At 43.8% G+C, this 15190-nt stretch overlaps 1 long non-coding RNA gene across 1 annotated transcript; it reads left to right on the top strand.

Annotated features, from left to right (window-relative positions):
• Positions 1–1268: 1268 nt before the first annotated feature.
• On the top strand, positions 1269–4357 carry LOC137145170 (uncharacterized). Its single transcript, XR_010917587.1, has 2 exons — positions 1269–1719; positions 3280–4357. It is a non-coding gene; the product is annotated as an uncharacterized lncRNA (long non-coding RNA).
• Positions 4358–15190: the final 10833 nt, after the last annotated feature.

Raw genomic sequence — 15190 nt, forward strand, 5'->3', positions numbered from 1 at the left:
GTTCTCCAGCTGTTCCCAACCACCTCAATGGCCTTTTGGGACCATGGGTAATTGAATGTAAGGAGGGGCAATGTCTGGCTGCTTTAACTGCTTTGGGTGCTGAAGCAGACCTTGGTCAGCCCAGGAGAAGGGAGCTGTGAGGTGACATAAGGCCAGTTTTGCCCCCACCTCCTTATTGAGACCAAGCTCAGCTCTGTTGCAGGGATGAATTTAACTCAATGGCTTTAATGACTAGAAGAAAGCCTTCAGAGTCAAGCTTCCTAGGTTCTTTTTGGTCATGGCTGACTATGGCCTTGGCCAAGCTAGTTAACCTCTCTGTACCTCAATGTACCCAACCCTAAAATGGGTATATGAATAGTGTAACAAGCTAGTGTGTATGTGTATCATACTGGACAGAATCAGAACTGCTCAAATGTATGTCACAAGCCCTATACCCTTATAACTGTGATTCTTCTTTCCCTCAAGCAGGAAGTTCTGAATGGCCCTGGAGTACAGGATAGTGGCAGTGGAGGAGGTCCTAGATGACTGTTGGTTTACATTTACCTTCCACGTAGGGAAGTTAATAGATATTTGTACATTGCTGAGAAATCCTCTGACTCTGTATCTGCACAAAATATTCTTGAACTGTATAAGTGCAAATTATTTGCAAAAGTCAAGATAAGGAAAAAAAAGAGGCTCTGTGGGTTCCACAAAGGGGATAGGAAGCTTTACGAGGACAAGAAGAGGGGGCATGATCAGAGATACAGGGCTAACACACAGCTAACTCTTTTGATTAATCTTCCACTGCAGGGAAAAATTTAACTTCAGAAAGATTACTGCAAAGGTTTTGCAAATACACTGCAATTTTCCTTAATTCATTTTTAAAGCCCCCAGACAGGAACCCCGCCCTCTGCAGCAGTGTATTAGCCACCCATTGAATGTGACCATGGGGATGTGATCTCAGATGCATCAGTAGGGGGACTAGGAGACATGGATCCCAGGAACCCAGAGCCAGAACCATCACAATAAATCACATCTCTTCCATTTGCAATGCTGCCTTGTTTGTGACTGGAGCAGCAGCAATGCACCACATCACCGTGTTTTTCTATATCGTTTTCCTCAACTTCTGGGCTCCCCCAACTCCTCTGGAAGCAATGAATATCTCCATGGCAACAGAATCACAAAACCTCAGTAGGGTTCCTCTTCTGAAAATACCCAGCCTATCTAGCTGTGTCGGAGCATCTCCTTGCACTGAAACGGGGAGCGATGCTGTACCCAGGCTCTTAGTTCTAGCAGAAAGCAGATTGAACAATCCTAGTGATGCACTCTCATTAAGATTCCAATTTGCTTAGGCATCTTGCTCTAAAATGAGCTGGTTTGGAGTTTTTGGTTTTTTTCTTAAATGGTTACTGTGATGAGGTGGTCAAACCCCACACTGCACCAGTGAGGAGTTAATGCTCAGCCCTGAGTACCGGAGCTGAAGCCAGCCTCACCTCACAACACCTGTCAGCAACGTCAAGCCTCCAGCTGGAAGGAGTGACATAAAGGAGAAACCCGGCATCAGTTTTGGGCTGCTTGGAGATAAGAGAGTTAGTGTGCTGAGCAATTAAACCTAGGGAGGCAGTTTGGGCTGGATTTTATGTTGTCTAACTTTTCATTTGTTTGTTCATAAAATCAAATCCCGGGAAGTTGGTGACCTTTGACTCCTCTGTGAGGAGTGTTGACTGGGTTATATAGCAGGTAAGAAAGTCACCTTCTCGGTTACCTAAAGATACCCATTCCCTCCCCATGAAGCACTCCCTCCGCCTCAGAGGTGAATTGGAATCTTTTGAGATATCTAATGGGGGTTCTTTCTGTAGTCAAAGCCCACTGGCAGCACTGCAAAGGAGGTGGCTTCCTTTGTGTTGATTTTTGTTGTTGTCTGAAGGATGGCCATTATTTGTGTAGCTTTGGAGAGCTAATATGGTGCATTTGGTCACAACTAGGAGTGGGTGAAATTAGGGGGATGGGTGTGAGTGAGTGAGTGAGGGAGGAAATGCCCTGGAACTTCTGAGGCTGTTAGTTTAATAACTTTTAAGTTACACACATTTTAAATGGACTAATTTTGGGTGGTGTACAAACTATTTTAATCTTTCACATCCTGCCTGCCTTTTCGGGCTAAAAAGTGGCAAAATAAAATTTGTGACTTGGATTTTGTTGATCAAGGCTATTTTTAGGATTTCATAGTATCCAATTTATTTCAAATCTGACCAAAAACTCTACCTTTGGAACAGATCTCCTTTATTAATGCTGAGGCTCGCATTCCATTTTTGTATGGATTTTTCAAAGAGGAAAGGCAAAAACTGGGCTGACAACAGATGCTGAGTCATCACCTTAACTGAAATAGTAGAATCTGTAAACACAACCTTTGCCCTGTAATAATCACTGCATATCACTGCCTTCTTGAGATAAATCTAACAGCACCGCCTTTCCTTTTTATAAATGTTTGTTAAATGACAGAGTGGGCCTGAAAACCCCCAGTTCAAAACACCCTGGGTTTTTTCTGGCTGCCCCCTAGCTTTGTCATAGGCCAACCCAAAACTGGGATCCAAAGCCCCGTAAACTTTAAGGAATTTTGGATCTTGCCTTGAATTGTATAGCTTATGCGGCACTTTCTGAAGAGGATAGTAGCCACATCAGGTTTCAGTGTTCCATTTAGGAGCTGATTACGAGCTGCGTGTCTTGCTTTATGTCCATCTTTTAGAAAAATCATCAAAAAATCTCTAAGAAGCTGGGAATGGCAGTGTGCCAAACTTTCTCCCCTATTGGGCCTTGCTCTGCAAATATGTATTTAACAAGGAACTCCCTCTGACAACATCCTTATAATTCACATGGTAGTTGATTTGAGAGCACGCTTGTGTGTGTGCATGTGCCTGCTTTGCAACCTAACAGATCAGCTGCAGTATTCTATTAAAGATCAGGGTCTCAGTAATTCTTAAGGATTTACAGTCAGGTACTAACCCGCTATAAGTCTGAATGAAAGAGAAAAAACTTGGTATGATCCTCTTCCTTTAGACCCTACAGTCTTTCACTGGCATTCTCTCCCTTCCCACTCTATCTCCCCCAGATTTTCATCTTGCCTGCTGTCACCAGTCTGCTGATCTTTCACTTCTCCTGCCAGCCCCTCAGAACATTAGGTCAACAACGGCTACATAAATTAAAGTGGTTCTCTGCTAGGATGGGGGTGGCCGAAGGGAGAGGCTCATACCTGTGACAGCGTATTTAACAGAGTTATTTTTCAAATGCTGTGCTCCATTTTAGGTTCCTTTCTGTGGAAGAAAAGAGGTGAAAGGACGGGATCGTGCTTGGTTTAGATTTTGCAAGAACATTGCCTGATACACACAGCAGCAGCAACCGAAGGAGGCGGCTCCAGCTTTGTGACTCATTTTTATTCCTTTTACCTGCTTGCTACTGGGGTCTATATGTTAAACATCAGCAGATTTCTAACCTGTCTGCCAAGAAGATCTGGATACATTTGAAAGATATTTCGCAGTTTGCACAACCCTAATTTGCTTAAGCATTTCACTAGGGGGGTACGTTGCCAAGGGCTGAACTGTAGGAGTTTTATTTCATTTCCAGGATGCTGCCTGCAGTTTTATGTTATCTCACACCGTTATGAAACACTGCAGGTAATAGGAACTTTTAGTTTTCATTGATTAATCATGGCAGAGTTTGTTTTGCTAGACACCCTCAAAGGTCACACAGAGGTAAGCTCCCAGAACATTTAAAGGGACACCCGTCTTTATAACAAAAGCCATGTTTAGAATATCCTGCTGTGTTCCTATTACATGACTCTGTAGATAATGAACAATGACGACTACTCTAAATTATATTCACTTTTCACCATTTATGCTGCTTGTTTACTCTTTGGCGTTAACTCAGCTTGGCCTCTGAGATTAGACTGGTTTGTTGTTCATTCCTTTTTGACTCTCTTGCACTAGCCCTGTGCTATAGTGTGGCACGCAAACTATCAGAGCTGACAGTTTCAGAAAATGCCTTCGCTGGTTATTACTGAAAATGCTTAAACAGTAAGGCAGCCAATTCTGACGGGAGGCATATTCCTACACTAGACCTGCCCTAGATGGCCCATGTGACTATTTGGGGAATCAGTCTATTGTACATATTGATGTTATGAAGCTGGAATTCTAAAATTGCTGTATCATGGAATGCCTCTCTGTGGATGTGGAATCCACCTTTGCTGATAGGGCTGTGGCCCATCTCTCCTAGACAAGCTACCAGGGTAGGTCATTAGATTCTTAATGGTTGCCTATTCAGATGGAAACACCTTGGGACAATGGGTTGACTGAAGATGGGAGAAGCTAGTCCCTCCAACTTCTCTGCAGGGAGGAGGAACAGAAAATCCCCAGCAGCAGAATAAAGAAACCTGGTGTTCCTATTTGGGTTCTGGGAAGTGGGTGGGTGTGAGGAGTCACTGGGCCTGGGATTCAGCTGATTGCAGGGAACAACAAATGAGAAAACAGGAACAGGTGTGGGGGTCAAGGGGTCAAACAGAGGGAACTGGAAGGGGACACAGAGCAGAGAACCCCGGACAGCGCCCACTGCTCCTTGAAGGTGTCTAGGGAGCCAGCAGACGCTGCCTAGAGGAATGCTGCCTGGATACACAAACGATAGATGGAAATAGGCCTCACAGTCGCAGAGCACCCCCTCAGCCAACCTCCTCTCCCTCCTCTCATCTGGTCTTATAGATGGCCAGTTTGGCCAGCGCTAGGAGGAGGTTGACAAGGAGGTCCCGCGACTTTGTGGGGCCCCTTGGTGTTGGTAGGGGGACATATAAACGTGAAATTCTTGAGATAGGACAGGAAGCTTTGGGCAGAAGATAAGACAAGACAGGCATGGTTTCATGGGGGGGGGGGGGGGGGGAGAGGCGGGAAGGGAAGGTTTGGTTTAACTGCAGGACCAGACAAGGTCAGAGAAAGCTAGCTGCAGGAAGAGAGAAACCATAAACTGCAGGAGAGGGATCCTGGTCACCCACAGAGGATTTTGTCCAAGTCCAAAGAACTCTCCAGAATGGTGAGGAACCCTAAGTCAGGGAAATGCATATAGGGATGTTTGTTATTTTGTATAGATCTTTTTGTTTCTCATGTTACCAAGTAAAGATGTTTTAGAATCCTGTGCAAAGTCTGTATGTTCATCTGTTGGCCTTCAATAGCACATGCCCCAGAAGAGGTAAACTCTGAACCAGAAGGGTACACCCTGCAAGAGATGCTGGTGAGGTTTGGGGGAGACAGCACTCATTCCAGAACCTACGCAGTTGGGCTGTGAGGGGCCCCACTGCCAGGAGGTGTGTCAGCCATAAGGTTTGACTTGGGATATACACTTAGAGGCTCAAAGCCAGGGACAGTGCCTACAATCTGCATGGCCCCAGCAAGCTAAGGGCATGTGGGATTCAGCATTTGGATCCCCTCACAGCATCTTGGCAAGCAATGGGGGGCCTCAGCAAGGTCTGTGACACCATGCCCCATAGCAACCCATCCCCAGAATGCAGGAAGGAGGAGGAGGTTGACTATTTTGCCAGGCAACCGTCCCAGAATTTCCCCGCCCCCGAACCCCAGCTGTGTCAAACCATTCCTACCAACCTACAGATTTTTGTGCTTAGGACAATTTAACTGGCCCCACACAAAACCTAGGATGGGACCTAGGACACACTTCATGGAAATGTTGTAATTCAGACAGAACTGTTTCACTTAAATTTGGAAAAAATAATGAAAACATTGTATCAAGTTTAGGTATAGCAATGGTCCTTCCCCCTGCCCCACTTTTTTTTTTTTAATTTAAATAAAACAACCTGAATTTTTTACCTGAATTACTTTTGTCCCTTTAGGCATGTACAACTTCATGCAGTCATTTTTCTTTTGCTCATCCAGCTACCATAATTAGTTGAATGTGAAGCAAACGCCTAGATCCAAACACTACATCTGAATTTTGGAATTCTAATAATGCTTTGCATTGCTACAGCACCTTCCACTGGATGAGCTCAAAGTGTTTAACTAACATTTGCACCCTAAGCCTTACTCTGGTTCTATGAGGAAGCATTATTCCCATTTTTAGGTGTGATAACTGAGCCACTGCATGATTAAGAATTTACCTAATGTTACATAGCCAGGTCTTGAGTCCAATTGTAATTATGCTAGTGTAAATATGGAATAACTCTACCGAAGTTAATTGAATAACTCTGGTTACAAACCAATGTAAAAACAGAACTGGGCCCAAAATCTGTGTCAGAAGCAGGAACAAACCCCACAACTCAACTCCTAGTAACCTAACTGTACATCCCCTCCTGTACTGCTCTTCTGGGATCCAATCCAGTTTCTGCTGAGGTCAATGGAAAGATCTGTGTTAATTTCAACGAGAGTTACATCAGGTTCATAATCTAACACTATGAGTCAAATTACTCCCTGGCATTACTGGGGTAGCCCTGCGATAATCAGCAGAGTCTGGATCTTGATTTCAGTGGAGTTGCATCTGGGATGAATTTGACTCATTTTATTGTAGGGTAAGTGAGAGCGGCAGATGGAAAGTGAGTGAGGGAATCTATATTTAACAACAAGAAAAAGGGATGGGACATGTTTGGCAAAACAGGTGAAGTCATGTGGGTTTAAGATTAATAGCGAATGCTTAATGTTTGCTAGTACGAAAGTCCCTCTTCTCCCCTTCTGCTGATTAAGCCCACAAGGAAAGACAAATCTTGCAGGAAACATTGCAGTGGGGTACCTCCAAGCCCTTCCTGGAAAGGGTCTCAGGGTTCCTCCCCCTCTGCTTTGGAGCAGGCAGCTGTTTGCTTTCTAAACTTGTGGGTATCCTGACTGCCACAGTATTAGACACTGGCAAAGAAGAAGGCTCCATATACAGGGCATCTGCACAGCTCCGCAGGCAACCCCTTCTCCCAGGCAGCACAGCCCCATAGGGTCTGTGTCACATGAGGTCCCAGCAGATGGCTGCTCACAAACCCCCACACGGGGGGTGCCACTGGGCAGAGGTATCCACACATGAGATAACGCTGATGGTATCTAACAAGGAGGAATCACTGCTGCTCTGGATGGGGTGGGGAACAAGAGTTCTGGAAATCTGCTATCCCTCCAGCCCCACCTGAGGGCACTAAACACCGTGTGCCCATGAAAAGGCTTTAGTAAGACAGGGGGAAGGGGGGGGGGGCAGTCCGTCTCCTCAACCCCAGAGACACCTGACCCATTTCCCTTCTGCATACAGTAACAGAAGGGGCAATCAAGCCCAGTCCACATTATGAAATTAGGTGAGGTTAACTATATCAGTCAGAGGTACTGCCGACCTTAGTCAGCATTCTTCTGGTGACCCAGCTACTACCTCTCAGGGAGGTGGATTACCTATGCTGATGGGAGAATCCCTCCTGTTGGCTTAGGTGCTGCCTACACTGGCGTTTAGTGTTTTACGTGTAGACAGGCCCTCGGACACTGTGTATTTTCTTAAGAGGCTGTCAAACCCCCTCCTTATTCTTAGCCAAGTGTCAGTAGAACAGCAAATCTTGGCTGCCATGGCATGTTCCAAATGACAGATTTTGGAAAAGACTGCGAGATAGATCACGCTCCCCTCTTTTTTACACTCTCTCCTGCAACACACATGGCAGGGGCAGGCTGTTTTAAACCACCTATGCTAATTTCCCTTGTTATAACAGCCCTGCATAACACACAAAATGCTTGGCTTTGGAGGATGATATTATAAAAAAGGACGCTGTAATTTAGTGGCGCATTTAATGTGAACCAAGAGAAATATGAGCCGTGTCAGTGCCACACTGGGCCTCTATTTATATCCATTTTGCTGTATGGGATTATTTATAATGAGGAATCATTTTTTTATATAGTAGTACAGTGGTAATAGGGTTTATTAGGTTACCATGTCTGAAGTTAGGAATTAGTATATTATATGAATTATATTATAATAGGCTCTGTTAACATGTTGTAAGAATAGTCCTTTCTTCAGTATTAAATCATGTTTCTAAGCTTCTTACAGTAAATATGACTGTACTATATTTACCAAGGAATCTGGGCTTTTAGTAGCACAGTACAGGGCTACATTTCTTAGTTCAAGAGATTTGGACTGAATCTCATGGAATTCACAGATACAAAATTACATTTCATAATGATAATGTGCCGCACTTATCTCACCCTTTGCATGTTCAAAGTGCTGTGCAAACATTAATCCTCACAGCACCCCTGCGAGGTAGGAAGGGATGTGTTGTCGCCCATGCCTCTGCTCAAGTTTTGTGCAGGAGACCTGTCTTGGGTCTGGAGGAAATACAATCCTCTCAGCTTGGGGCTGCATTGCAATGACACTGCAATGGTCCAGTTATAGCCTCCCCTGTTCCAGGGCTTCTAGTAGGTCATATATCTTATGGACCCGTCAGCCACGGTGCTTCCTCTCCCTCAATCCCATTTGTGATGGCGTGGAGATGCGTATTACCCTGGTATGCTCTCTCACTGGCCTGCCCCACATCTCCCTCCACAGAATTGCAGCAGTTATGCTGCTTTTGGGGCTTACACAGATGAGGGTAGGGCCCAAGCATAATTGTTTTGGGCCTAGTACAAACTTTTAACATGTGCCCCCTCCTGTAATAGGGGTAATGGGGGGTTGCAGCCTGGACCGGGCCTCCCAGGGCCTCTGGGCCCTGGTAAAGTGTACCCTTTCCCTGCTCCCCCCGCCCCCCCAAGTGGGGGCTCTGGATGAGGGTGAAAGGAACTAGGTTTGCCCCAAGAGTTTTTCTGAAGGCCACACAGTGAGTGAGTGGTGGGGCCAGGATTAGAGCTGAGCAGCTCTTGGCGCCCAGCCTGGTGCATGATTCAAAGCTCTTCGCTTAAAGCTAGAGAACTGGTTAACGTTTCACTTGTCTATCTAGAAAGCAAACAGTTCTGTTTCCCATTTAAAGCTCTGGAGGCTCATGATGACTAAGAGTGCAAACAGGAATCTGCCTGTACATTGATTTTTAGTGCCAGCTTAATGCCTGCAGGTAATTAGTTCTGCCATGCAGGTGGGTAAAGGAATTAAACTGGGCTTGGTAATGTAATGAGGGGGAAAATAATCAGCCCCAGGATCTTAGGGACAACAGGAAAGCTTGTACAGGCAAGGCAACTAATTTGCAAATGTCACTTTCACTTCAGCTGTGTGAGATTGTGAAATGCATGTCTTTTTAAAGCAGCTGTCTATGTAGTGCAAAATAAGGTCACTTCAGGTACCAGTGGTTTCTCATCTCCGGGAATGAAGATCACCTTAGTCTAATACTTTTGATAGATAAGCATTTAAAACAATACTTCTGTCCTTTGGTGCAGTTCTCTCAGTGCTAACCAGCAATTGGAAGGAGGAATATGATGTCTTCATTACCTTGGATCAGTGAAAGGATGGCATACGCAGACTTCTCCTGCATGAGTTTGGTTTTAGGGTATCAGCCATATAGGGTGTGTATTGGAACTGTTTTCAGTGAAAATCAACATGACCATCATTGCAGGCCTAGCCTGTTCTCAGCAAGGCCAAGGAGGACTGCTGGTAGCATGGGACTGAAAGTCAGGCTCTGGGTTCAATTCCTTGCCTTGCTGTGTGATCTTGGGCAAGTTGTTGAACCTCTCTGTTTTCATTTCCCTGTCAGTGTTATATACATCAATAGGGATAATGATTTATGCTCTCTTATGCTGAGCTGCATGGCTGAAAAGCACCATAGAAGAGGTAGGTTGTATTATTATATTGTCCTTTTGCCCTTGTCTTCAACAGAAGCAGGACTGAGACACAGTCACACAGCTGTGAGGAAACCACCACTGCTGATGGTCATAATGTTTATCCCTGGAAAATATGCCAAACAAACAACAAACTACAGTAATTTATTAAGATTACCTGGAAAAAAAAATCCCAGCTCCTTAAACTAAAACAAAGCTGTTTGCTATAATTTATAGAAACACATCAGCAAATGTTTTCCTTAGATTATCATCAGCTTGTTATCTTCAAACAGCAACCATTGATCTCCGTTCTGCTCTCGAATTCAAGCAAGTAAATTACACTGAACTCAATGGGGGTCTACAGGTAGAGCACAGGACTGGGGACATGTCTACATTGCAGTCAGAGGTGAGACTGCAGCACGTGTGGACGTACCTGAACTAGCTTTGATCTAACTAGCTTGAATAAAAAGAGCAATGAAGCTGCAGCAGCACAGGTTGTATAAACCCCCTGGGGATTGTAAGTATGAGCAAGCAGGTTAGCACAAGAGGTTAAGTGACTTATGGACACACATGAAGTCTGCAGCACAGCCAGGGATAGAACCAAGATCTCCTGATTCCTGGCTCGGTGCTTTAACAGCCTTCCTCCCTTTGCTGGTTTTAATTCATTGGCTGTCCTCTATTTCGAGCCAGCACTGATCTGATTGTGTTATGGATGAGGCCTCCACTGGTTCAAAAATTATTAATCTAATTTGTTCACTTCACTGTTCTGATACTATTTAAATGTCCAGTGCGCTGTATTTGTATGAATTAGGCTAGTCTTCAGGTGTTCCACATCTGCCTACTTTAGGGTTTCTTGCATCTTCCTTGGCATCATCTGGTACTGGCCTCTGGACAGGATACTGGACTACCTGGATCCCCTGGTTTGATTTGCTGTGGTAATTCCTTTGTACCTAAGGGACCTTTGCTTTTTTACAGACTGGAGTGAGTTGCTTACACTTACAGTACTGTAAATAATTCTAATGCTCAGGGCAGACAGGACAGTGAAATTCAGGGGAGGATGGTCTGAGGATATCATTTTGTTCCTGGGAGAGGTGAGGTGTCCAATGAAGGTGGAGGGAGGGGACAGGAGCTGGCAACCCTATGGCCTGCTTCTCTGTTACTTTGATTTCAGAAACATGCCAGCTATATCTGCTGCTGTCTTTGATAGCTACCTGCCACCTCCCAGTAGATATTCCACTTTCTAACAGGGTAAAAAAGGAAGCTGATTAAAAAAATCATAGAGTGAAATCTAAATCACTGGGCAGTGAACTTTTCAGATATAGCCTCTTTGTAAACTGAAACTACTGTATGCCTCTCTGGGTGGAAAAAAAGAGCAAGCTTGGACCACACCTCTTGTATTATGTGCAGAAATCTGCCCATCAGCTTCTGGCAATGCTTGCCAATTTAATAAAACCCTTGTTACAAACACGAGACTCCTGGATGATTGTTTGTTAATTGTACAGAACAAAATTTGAAACATTCTAGTTTGGCCTGCACCTGTGCTGACACAGAGCCCTTCCTCCTAGCAAGCTGACTGAATCTCAGTTGTTTAGTTCCTGAGCAGAGTTTATAAATAAACCTCTTTCACCTTTTAAAGCCTCTTTAAAAATAGTGAAAGTCCTAGCATTTTCTATTTTGAATTGAGTGTCCTCCGACTTCAAATAGACACGGAGGAATAAAACATCTTCTAGACCCATCTCTGTACAGCCAGGCCATTTTGTGTGTGTGCTTATTGTTTTATCCTCATGTCACCTTTCTGCTTTCAAGGCTGTTGCTCCATCTTGGTGAAACCCTTGATTAATAGGTTAGCTTGCTTTTTATATCTGCACATGTGGCACATCTGGATAAAGGCGTGCCTCCGCTTTGTTGTTGTTTTTATTTTATATATATATGTGTGTGTGTGTGTGTGTGTGGATATATATATATTAACTTTACTTTCCACTGCCATGGCAACTGCTGCATGTTTGGCAAAAAGCTTCAAGAGAAGAAAAGGAGCACACAGAGCTCAGCTGGCAGATGTCCAGTGTAATCATGCCGCAGAGCTGAAATGAGGCTTTTGGCAGCCTTCCAAGTTACAAAGAACAAAGATGTCAGTTCCTAATGTTGGCGGCAGAGCTTGTTTGGCACCCTTATATGGTTTCCCAGAACTCCTTGTCTTGGCTGCCTTCCATTCCCTTTAGGGCAGCAAACAGGATTAGCACACACAGACTTGTTTTTCTCTTTTCTCCTCCAACTGTTCCAATGACATCATCCCTGCTGCATTCATTTGCCAGCAGGGTGACTTTGGCTTTTTTCTTTTTTTTTTCTCTTTCCCCTCCTTTACAAAAAACACAATGTTTTAAGTCATTCTTGCACAGCTTTTCGTTACATTAAAAACACTGCGGTGCCGCAAGTTTAGCCGAATAAAGCCAGACGTGCTGTATTTTATTTTTTTCATAATTGAATTCCTGCAAGATAAAAATCTCATTTTCCTCAGTAGGCTGTAATCAGCGCTCACAGAGATGTGGTTTCCAACTGCTCTCATCATGTGCTTCCTTATGAAACTCCACAGAGAAAGAGACTTGGCTGCAGTACAGATTTAAAGGGCCCATAACCAGTTAAACTATTCTTGTCACATACAAGTACACATACAAGTGCTATGTAATGTGGTGCTGATTCTTGTCTGTCTTTCCATATACGCACAAGCATGCACACACTCAAATCATTCCTACTTAACGTAGCTCTGATTTTTTGACACACCCCAGGAGCGCTATCTGGTGCAGCACTGATTCTTATCTGGCTCTCTATATACACACACAAAGTGTGGCTAAGATGGTGCGTCACAAGCACGTACACTCAAATAGTCGCTGTATAACATGGCTCTGATTTTGGGGGTTGGGGGGGGGGGGGGGTTGTAAAAAAAGTGTGGCTCCGCCCAGTTCTTCAGGGAAAACATTGAATAAGTAAAAGTTTTAAAAGGCAACCTAAATACTGGTTTCAACTAGCAGGCAGCAGAACATTATGTAACTAATGCCTGGATTCATGAAACAGAGTCAAGGTTTGCTGACTGCAGATATTCTGCCGCCTCCTCTTTGCCCTTCCTCCCAGCTTCATGAACTAGTTTTCTGATTCATGAATCACTTAGGAGCCAGTGAGGGGAAGAAAAAAAATAGTATTGATTTAATTTCAATAGAAATCGGCTCATGATGAGCAGTTCACAAGGCAAGAGGCTAGTTGACAAACAAGGTCCTGCAGGCATCCGCCATCACCTGCCTGCAGCAAGGAAAAGACCCTACCTTTAAAATGTTGCTATAGCTTCATTTTAAACTACAGTACAATGTCCACTGCTGCAATTTATTCTATCTTGGTTACCATGCAGAGGGGGCCTGATTCAAAGCTCATTGCAGGCATTGAACAATGCACATTGATTTCAACGGGCTTTGGATCAGGCCCACATTTCCATGCGCTGTATAGCCTCCCCCTTTACCCCATCTTCTTTTGATTTTATATGCACCTTAATTACACCACAAATACAGAGGAGAAAACAAAACAATTTGGTGCAAGCATTTTCCCAGATTTTCCTGTCCCTTACAATAGCCTGCAGCAGAAACGTGACTGGCTCCCGAGTGCAGAAAAGTCAGACAGGGCTTACTTGTTTTACATGTAAATAAGAGAGTTTGTTTTTTTTTTAATCACTTCTGTAATAACGAAAACTCAGACCTAAAATGCCGAATAGAAGGTGATGAATGAGTTGTTCTGAATCACGCAAAGCTGGCACCTCCCCCACTTTAATAAGGGATCACTGTCAAATTATGAGTTGTCTGACAGTAAAAAATCCTGCCTAGCTGATTCCCTTTCTTGTGTTAGGGTATTTAGGAGTCAGTGCCATGTTTCTGAATCTAAAGATGTATCTGAACTGGAAGAGCAGATCTGAACATCTCAAGACAGGTTTGGATCCAGAGCTTAGTCTCGTCCTACAGTGGTCTGTTAATAAAATAGTTTTATTTGGGAGACTTGTATACAACTTCAGGGCATGGGAGATCAGGGGAAGGGATGTGCAGAGGTCCGGAGGAAACCACGGGATTCTCCATCTTCCGCCACAAACTCAAACATCTTTCTGTGCTGGACTTAAATATTCAGTCTTTTCTAGGTGAATTCATTTCCTTCCTCTTCCATAGATTCTTCTGTGGTTTGCATTATTAACTATATTACATGGTGCTGCTTCACCACTCAGTGTTGAGATAACTTTATGGCTTCTTCATCTTCAAGGAATTATACAGGGCCCCCACATGTGGGGGGGGGGAGGGAAAGGGTACACGTTACAGGGGCCCGTAGGCCCTGAGGGGGCCCGGCCCAGGCTGCAACCCCCATTATCATGAGGCAAAAAATTTTCATGGCTCATAAGATTGTATGTATGGGATGAGGGATTGTGGTGTGTGTGTGTGGGAGAGGGCCCATGTTACAAGTTTGTACTGGGCCTGAAAAAATTATTCTTGGGCCCTGCCACTATAAAATAAACCACTGGAGTGCTGCATCCCCTCCCACAGCAAAACAACTGGGTAATGATCTATATACTTTTGGATCCAATATCTTGAATATAAGGTTGGACTCCTCTTCTTCAAATACGCTGGTTTACTGTTCTGTGTTCGTTTCACTTGGCACATAGCTGAAGATGTGATGTTTACTTCCTTTTTATCACTGCAGCACAAAAGACAGGGTGAGAGGCCTGAAGGGGATTTATGTGCTTTAAATGAAAGGTTAGTCAGTGGCCAAATTAAAAAAAATCTATCCATCTCTATATACACAGATATTTGTAGCCAGGTATATCTCCCCTATATATATTACTTTATGCAGACAACTTAGCATATTGGATTTTTTCCTTTGTTTGCCTTCACTTTGTGAGTTGAAAAAAGATCACTGAATATTTGTTAGCTCTGGACAAACAGGAAGAGCTGATTGATCCATTTTTCTATTTTTTTTTTTTTTTTTTTTTGCATTTGGTCATTCAATTTTTCCACCAGTTTCTTTCTCTCTCTCACACAGGAACACACACGCACAGATACAATGTATGTGCTGTTAAACTTGAGTTGGTAGGAAAGCTTTATGTAACAGCCACTCAGTTTAAGGCTTACAGTGCAGGAAGTGTTCTGTTTCCAGAGCTCCACATCAAACTGGCAGCATATCAAAACCTCTGTTTCATAACAGACCAGAAGTAGGATTTTCTAATACCATTCAGAGGATGCTGCTTATTTTGCAGGGAGCTGGTTTTTTATGAATTGTTAATGGTTAACTAAACAATGGCCTGAAACTTCAGTGGCTTTTTAATGACTGATATGCCTACTGTACCAGTGAGGCTGTCTGGATGCAGTCATTCCAGCCAGGGCCTACTCATTAATAATTGAAGGCACCTTTTCAAAGAATTAAGAGCCTTAAATAATTAATAACAACTACATAATTAT

The sequence above is a fragment of the Emydura macquarii genome, unplaced genomic scaffold (assembly GCF_026122565.2).
Source record: "Emydura macquarii macquarii isolate MOO-44397 ecotype Brisbane River unplaced genomic scaffold, CSIRO-AGI_Emac_v2 contig_3517, whole genome shotgun sequence".
Lineage (NCBI taxonomy): Eukaryota > Metazoa > Chordata > Testudines > Chelidae > Emydura > Emydura macquarii.